Source organism: Falco biarmicus, chromosome 10 (genome assembly GCF_023638135.1).
Source record: "Falco biarmicus isolate bFalBia1 chromosome 10, bFalBia1.pri, whole genome shotgun sequence".
Classification (NCBI taxonomy): Eukaryota; Metazoa; Chordata; class Aves; order Falconiformes; family Falconidae; genus Falco; species Falco biarmicus.
In genome coordinates this window covers 20,431,196-20,440,045 of record NC_079297.1, presented here as the reverse complement: position 1 = coordinate 20,440,045, position 8,850 = coordinate 20,431,196, and positions in this window count along the sequence as shown.

The following is an 8,850-nucleotide window of genomic DNA, read 5'->3' as shown; positions in this document are numbered from 1 at the left end:
GACTCAATCTAACCTGTATTTGACTTTTAACAAAGGAAGGGAAGCAGGAGGCAGGGGAAATCACAAAAAAAGCACAGACAAGCTCCTCTGAAGATGCAGTTTGGCTTAGCTAAAATGCATACCAGTAAAAACTGCATATTGCGCGTGGTCTGCGTGTCCTCTGCAGTTTTTCTCTCTGAACCTGGACGGCCAACCATCACAATCACTTTGGCGTATTCTAGTTAAGTCCCTTTTCTATCAAGTAGATTAAATGCTAGTTACCAAGGATATTTCTCTGAAGCACCTACTTCCAGAGGAGTGCTTTTGCAAACGCAGACTTAAAGCCATCTATGATTTTCTGAGAGACTTCAGCCTACAATAGGAGCTTTCAAAGCACAACCCACGGATGCTTAACACCCAACCAGCAAGTCGATTCCTTGTGGGATGAAGTTCAAGAACTGCTGCCATTTCATGCAGTTAATATTCACCTTGCTGCAGGCTTTCTACATTATTCAGGGACATGGATCCTTCAAGATCCAGGCTGCGATAATGGAAACATGCCATTGCATGCTTGTCCATATCTAAGTATCCACAGGATGTTAATGACATGGTGCTTAATTTTTAGTAAATTTGGAAAAGCCTCCTCACATTCTCCTCATGCTGAGCACACCACTTTTACCGTGATTTACAGACGCTGCTGTAAAGTTGGCTGGCGAAAAGGAAATTGATGTATTAGTCCGTGGAAAGAGGAAAAGAATAAAAATCGATCTCAACAGTGCTACGCTAAGTGTACAGAGTACTGCCTTGGATGGCTGCCAAAAAGGGAATCTGAATTGATCAAACCAGCTTTACCTGATGTGTTTGTCCCAGAATCTGGGAACCTCAGACAGAAAAGGGCTGATGAGTCTTCACCTGCCTGGGAAGTGCCTTGCACACAGCAAGGGGACCTTAAAAAGAGGTGCCTGGTGGTCTAGTACAGCTTGCCACAAAACCAGCGTGCAATGCCCATTTAGAGTCAGGCAAAATTAATTTAGCAATTACTGTTACTTAAGTAGCCAAAAAGAAAAAATTGTTAATGCTAGCTGTTTCATTTACCTAAGCCAAATGAAAGTGGGGGGACCTGCAGAAAACAGGACCCGAGCTACCTCTCACCTTCCAGTTGGCTGTTCACGCAGCAGCCACCCATGCGCTGACCTAAAGAGAGACAGTGGCACTTCAGAGTTAAAGTTACCGGCTTGTTAGCCTTCAGATGGGGCATGGTGCCAGCCTGCTCCATAAAGGCTCCGAAAAGCAGAAAATCACACCTCCACCTCCGTGCAGTTAGATGCCTTCACCTCTTCCTGGAGGTGAAGAAGAATGGCCAACTCACAACCACAGAGCTGACGGGTGACTTATGGTGTCCTTGCCCTCCCAACTGTGCTTCCAGCTCAGTGCAGAGCCCAGGGGATGGCTACACTGTTTGCACTGACCATAAACATTTAGCAGAATTTCCACCATAAAAAAAACCACAACACTCCTCAGAGAGGTGGGGTCACACAACTTCCCAGGTCAGCATTTTGATGTTAAAGTCCAGATTTTGGGTTCTAGATGTTTCAGGCAGCGCAGCATACTGCAAAAATACATGATGTCAGACATACTGAAAATTAAAAGCTAAACAAGATTCATTAATTATCTAGACAGCAAGCTCCACTGCAAGAGGAGTCCTAAGTGAAGAATAAATGTCTGGCTAACGCCAAGTCAGGAGCTGGGGCATCACCGAGAATCTTACTTAATTGATTTTCTTTTAAAAGGTTTGAAAGACTGATGGCTGCAAAAGCTTTGGAGAAATTACGCGGTTTGCTTTCTTGCCCATTTTGGCAACGAGGCTAAAGAGGCTAAATAATATTACCTTTGCTCATGCTAGTTGTGAAAACGTCAGGTAAAAAGCTTTATAGTTTCTATTAATAGCATTTTTCCTCACTGTTTTGAGCCTAGTAAAGCTGTCATTAAAGAATTATTAGACCTTTTTAACTGTATAAAGAAGTATTTCACTCCAATAGCATCAGTAATTAAAGAGCCGGCCAGGAAGCCATCAAACATAGGAGCTCACGCCAGAGGCACGAAGGCAAGAGCAAGTACGATGCCAGCATCCACCCTGCACCCACATCGTTCCTTTCAGCAGAAAAAATTTAAAACTTCACATTCTTTGGTTAATTAACACACAAAACCTTAAGCTCACAGGATGACACTAGCCTGAAAGGAGTCCATGGGAATTCTATAGCCCTATGGAGTAACTGATAGAGTTCAGGTTCAGCATGAATTACTGCATGAACAAACCACTCCCCAGCTCCTTCAGTGCCATCAGCTACTGCGCTACGCAGGGTGGGACTGTGCGTCCTCCAGGCAGGCTGGGTTTCACAGCCCATGGCAATGCTCCCTCACCTATGGAGTACAGGCAAGAGAGTATTTGCTTGTCACAGAATGGTTTCTTGTGTTAATGACCTTCAGATGGTCCAACCTGGAAAGCAATATCGCTCTTGGACCATGCATAAACCTTTCCTTGGGTGCAACAGCGCAAGATGGAACTTAAACTGCATCAAAAGCAATTTCATTTGCCTTAGAGCAAACGCGTCACGTTGAGGCTTATCTTTTCATTATAGGTGCTGCCTGGTCCCCTGTGCCTGATGTCCTTTGAAGTGCCATTTTTCCAGCGGGGGTGTGCACGACACCACCCTGCTGTCTGGTGCCTCTTGCCCCAGCACGATGTCGCCACACCTGGCCGCCAGGCGGGTGCTATGCATGCCCCTGTGTAAACCCGTGCCATGCCTGCACGCCCTGCCTGCACGGCTGGCTCCGGCCCCCCTGTGCATCGGGGAGCTGCCTTTGCAGCTCCTGGCACTGCTGGTGCCGCCAGACATTAACTCGAGGCATTTACTAACTTGCTTGACCTGTTTCCTTCTTCAAATACTTGGGCTCCTCTGGATGCTCAGTTGTATCTGCTCATGTGGGGCGTTTTGGTGTTGAAAATGCTCTTGGTAAATGCAGGTGTTCATTACAGCTGTCTGGGCAACTGCCTTAAACTACATTTCTTTTGCCACTTGTCCTCCTTATTTTCACCCTGGGACCCGAGGAAAGCTCCAGCTGATAAACAGAGGCCTTTGCACGCCAGCCTCCTCTTGCAGCAGCCATAGTTTCTGATTTCACATTTACTGCTTTCAGTAAAATAAAGGCAAACAATGGCAAGAGCAGTTTAACACTTGAGCTTTGTCTGCCCAGCATGTGCTGTGCTGAATCACTGCCACCCTTTCTGCAGCCTCGCAGCTGCGCTGTGAGTCCTGCCTTGGCCAGGTAAGACCGCGACGGAGTATGATCTAGACGACCAGCCCTGGCAACTCACAGGGGGCTAATACGGAATCCCTGGGTAGCCCTGTAACTGGGGACGTCCCTGTTATGGGATGGGTAGACCATTAGAATAGCCCCGGCAGAGATAAGACAGGCAAGCCAGTCCTACCTGCGACTGTTCAAATAGTTTTGATTTTCCATAAGGACTTTTTGCCAACCTTGTAGCTGATATCTCTGTTAGAGAATATTTTGGATCCTATTTAGATCTACAGTGATTAGGACAAGTAGTCACCCTAAGTGAAAGTGATGTGGTGTTGATTTTTTAAGGAAGGTCTGCAGTCCAGCATTTAATGTAAAATGCTCTTAAATTAAAGGTCTGGGTTTTCTGAAACGAGCCTACAGTGCACATCCCTAGCACCAGGAATTAGTGGCCTTTCTTTGAAAGCAAAGCAGACGACAAACTAAACCTCATGTAGGTCAGCGTAAGTACAAAGACATTCTTAAAATCGTGTTAGGTGTGTTGTTAAATCTTGGACAGGAATTGACATTTGCTGAAACTTTGGAAGAAAGGCAGCTGCTAACTGCCAGATGTGGAACGGGGCCAGGGAGCAGCTCTTTGTTCATGCTCTCAACAACCATTACCAGAGCTCTTTTATTTCATGGTAGAAACCAAGAGCTGCCAAGTTACCCTCTCTTACTAAAAAGCCATAATAATCATAATGACAAAGGGTAAGCACTTTTATGTGCAAGATCAGGTAGCGTTCCCTTGCCTGCCGTACTGAGAAATAGCCGGAGCGGGCAGTTCCAACCCCGGGTGATGTTTCTCAGGTCTGTTGGCCGTCTTCTCCTTAAGTGTGCCACTCCATGCTCACACACTTACTAATTTTCTTTAGCAACATGTGGTAATTTAACCTACGTGGTACTAGGTAATTATGTACTCATTTACATTGGTACTACTTTAACATTATTAACATTGCTATTAGTCAAACGTACACATCCATCTGTGCCGAACAGCCCTGGACACTGGTCTACACACATCCCAGCCTGACAGGCATCAGTAGCTTTGTGCTCAAGTTCAAGATCAGTTATTCCCAGGCACACAGAGTGCTATTACCATTTCTGGTAAAACATGAACTACCGTATGTATTACCTTACCCTGTATTCATCTATTTATGCCAGCTAGAAAAAATCCTCATTAACCAAGCCTCTTAGGGCTCTGGCTCCCCTGTATTTGCACAACAGTGCAAGAAACCTTAATGTGCACTGATAAAAATAAAGGCAATCAAGATCTTTCTTAATGCAGCAATACAAGAACTCAAATACAGTCTGGTAGCATTCCAAGTTTATAATAACATTTCCCTACTAAATATTGGGTGTTATTTCCATTGCAATCTGGAAACAAATTCTCCAGTGAGCTCCTTCTACCCGAGCCTACTGCTTTTAAAATTGCATTGCTGCTAATTTGCACTGGAATAACCTTTTCCTTCTGCAAACCGTAGATGTTAGTTTTGGCCTTTGGCTTTTCTAGCTGAAAACTACAAACAGATCCAAATTCAAATGTTATGAAGCTGTAAGTATCCACATTATAAAGAAAACGCTATTTATATTGAAAGACTCTAAACATATTAGAAACAGTTGATTAAATCCTGCCCTTTATCAACCCTATTGCACAGGCATTGTTCTAACATGTGTGTCTGAATTTAAGTTAGGTGTATATGACAGTGCAAACATCCAACCCTTACCAAATTAAGATCACCAAACTATAGGTTGGAGCTATGCCTACTAGCCTAGGTAATAATTAAAAAAAGACAAATCATAACTGAAGTCAGGATTTCAGCAACATACATGCACTCATGGAAAAAACCACAGCAGCAGGGGTTTACACCTAACAGCTTGGCTGCAGCTCCAACACCCCGCTCCAGACACCTCTTTAGCCATCACTTTACACAACTTCTACTTCTTTTAAAGTTTTGTTGGAAAGCAATCATAGCAAAATATTTAATGTGACGTAGAAAGCACTAGAAGAAAAATAAGGAATGTCTTATATCCTGGAAGAATGGCAGATTAGTCAGGAAACTGTCTTGAGTAAAAAAACCAAAGTGACAGCTGACCAGCTAGCGACAGGACTGTTTCCTTTTTGAGTGTTTCCACTTTCCTCTTCATTAATGTAAGCAACTGTCAGCCACCTGCCCACATCTTTCCTTGCCTGAATTGGGGGGGGGGGGGGGGGGGGGGGGGGCGGAAAGCACGCATTCAAATGCTTTCAAAAATGTTACTCAGATCTCTGGATAGTCTTGATGCACCATCACTCTCAACATGGCATAGAAAACCGTCACTAAACAAGTGAAGCACTTGCTTCAGCTCCATCAGGCAATGCCCTGCCAGCCCAATTCACCAGCACAGCTGCTCTGGGAACCACCCAGACTACTGGGCTGCTTTGCCTCTTTGCTCTGCCTAAGGCAGTGCTACAACCCTGAATGCTGAACAGCTGTTACAACTTAAAAGCCAAGCAAACCCAACTGAGTTGATGCCAGTTTGGGCGGTGGGGGGGTGTTCACTGAGCCTTCATTTATAATTCAGGGATAAAACCTACTCTTACAATTAACCCAAGAGTCTCAAATAATTGGATAAAACTTGTGCTTTTGCTACTGTAAGTGAGAAAATATAATGAAATATTATCACAGTCCAGCTAGATGGTAACATTGACACCCTTACTAATAGGTTACTCCGCCACCCTTCAGGGGACAGTGAATCATCCACAACCACACATTGTTTTCCCCTTTCAAGTCTCTGAAAATCATTCTTCATAACATTTGTTGTTGTGGCTAACTAGGCAGGATTTTTCCCCCACCTGGTGGACTATCATCTGGTTAGAAAGTTCCCTTCATCTGTTATTTAATCGTGGAAAAAAAAAAAAAAATTATGTGTTTTGTTAAACACTAAGCTTTCAGGCTTTATAGATACTGCTACAAAATTTCTGCTAACCTTACACGCAAGCTGAACTGAAAACTCAACCCTGGTATCTGCCCTGATAACTTTTATTGAAGGTGACAGAAGGGGGACAACATGACCTACCACCAGCCAGCTTGGAGGAGGAGGAGAAAACAAACAAAAGCATTCAAGCAAAATAGGCTGAAATTAAAACCGCTTACCCTTAATCAGCGCAGCAGAAGGAAAGGAACGAGACTTCCAGCCCCAGAGCTCTGTATCCAGCTCTTCCCGATGGAGAGGTGAGAACCATCCCACCTCACTGTTCTCTCCTACCAGCCACACAGCTCTGCCACGTGGCCAGGCAACAGTGGCTAACTTGGGGGAGGCTGCAGTTGTGCTCAGCTGCCTCTGTCTGTCCTAATTGGCATCTCATTAGTGGGCCGAAAAAGGAACTTGTGGTGGAGGAGGCCTCACCAGGTGCTAGTCCATTACTCTGAATTCCAGTAACTTCCATCGACTATAAAATACGTCTTGCAGAGAGACTGGCTTGTCTGGGTGCTTGAGCACAACAAAACAGCACAGTGGGTGCAGCTGTGCTGACACACCCTGATGCTCAGGCACAGCCCCCCAGGGTCCCCTGCCCTTCCCAAGGGGTGAGTGCACCCTCAGTCTGTCCTGATAATGTCCTGGCTGTTACAGAGGGATGTGTAAGAGCAGAGCTGTGTCCACAGAGCCATCTAACAAAATCGGTCAAGAATAACTTACATTTGTTTCTCTTTAATCCAGGTAATACAAAAGCTGATGTTTGATTCCCTGGCTTGTCCTTTTTAGGGGGACCTACGATATGATACCAGCTATGAGGTAATACATGTTAAAACTCCAGCTGCAGTGGACAGGGTGTGAGTGATGCCAACATCAACCCAATGGCCTTCATCTGTTTTATTTCTTTCTTACAAAAAAAAAAAAAAAAAAAAGAACAAAAGGACCCATGAAAATAAACCTGAAGGTGAATGCCTGGGATAGCACTAACAGCAACAGCAGGGCTAGATGATTAGTCCCTGACTTGCATAATCTTGAATTTAATCCCTAACGAGTTGCAGCTCAAACACCTACTTTTATGCTAACAAGAGGATGAGCTGCTGTGCAAAGGTGGCAGAATTTCATCTTTCCTGAACAAACTGTTGCCAGTACACGGCCCCTCTCCCCTGCAATCTATTAACACTGCAGCCCGGCGTTAGCCCTAGGTTTTGTGTCTCTGCTCCAACTTAATCTAATGCTTTGGTATTAATCTAATTATTATTTTTTTAATGTAAAGTATATAATCACCTCCTGTAGCAGGTATCGTGACCACTGACAGCTGGGCTTCCCCGTTGCCCCTTCCTCGCGTCCCACCCCGCTCTCCGATGGAGGAGGCTGTCCTGTGAGCCCCTGCAGCCTCCTCTGCATTGTGCTGGGCCAAATGATTTGTGCTCCCACAAAATCGGGGCTCCAGGGGGAAGGTGCCACCCCACAGCACGCAGCACAAACACCTCAGGCCAGCTGGGAAACGCTGGGCTGGAGCCCCTCTCCATCTTCCCAGCTAAGGGGCCTTGCCCCCTGGGGCAGGCTGGGCTCCCACCACACTATTTTTCCCAGCCAAGCCCATGGCTTTGGCAGCAGGGTTTGCAAAAAGGTCCTCCAGCTCAAACTGCACGCTGTGAGACATAAACACAGGCCTTCTCCTGGATTTATGAAGTTTCAGTGCCCGGGGTTGTGAACTCCTACACTATTCCTTGCAGGAGACTGCACCGCAGCCCCGTTCTTCTCACAGTTAGGACTTTCTCCCAGTTTCCAATCTGAATTTATTCATCACCAATTGGTAATGTGTTCTTCTAGCGCCGACATTCCTTTTAGTTAAAATCCCTCTCCTGGCTGTTCACCCACTCATGTGAGTGGGAAAAGCAGACATCTCATTCCAGCCTTCTATTTGCTTGGTTAAATAGACAGAGTCATTTTCCAACCTGCTGTAAGCCCCCACTCACAGCAGCCCGCTAGCAGCTCTTTCCCACACCTATCCCCATTGTACCCGTCGCAGATGAGCTCCCGTGAACGCCCTTCAGCCCACTCGTATTAATAGGTCCTTATTTCTTGCTGAAAATGCCTTGCCTTTTTCATGGCTGTGTATTGTGCATCTCTTTGTCAAGACAAATTTTCTTTTCCTTTCTGTCACCTCCAACAGCTCAGTCCTGTGGATTCATGGTGAGATTTTCCACCTGGTGAGTTCTGTACAAGCACATTTTCCCTGTTTCCACTGCACTGGTTTTTCAAGTCCATAACAAGCTATACTGATCTTCCCTGCAAATCCACCAACCTTGCATCAGCACGAACAGTTAATACACGCAGTGTTCGGTTTAGTATTGGTGCCTTTTCTTTAAAGGGCTGAAGGCCGCCTAACTGTACCAAGCTGGTATGAAAACAGCCGTCTGCGCGAGGATGTGTGCAGAAATGCTAGACTAAAAGGCAAGGTGTTTAAATGATCTGCTTTGAGTACACATAGCACGTGAAGAAATCTTCTCTGAAAGAAAACTCATTTTCTAAAAATGGCCAAGTATCTTCTGGAAGTCAACTACACTTGTTTCA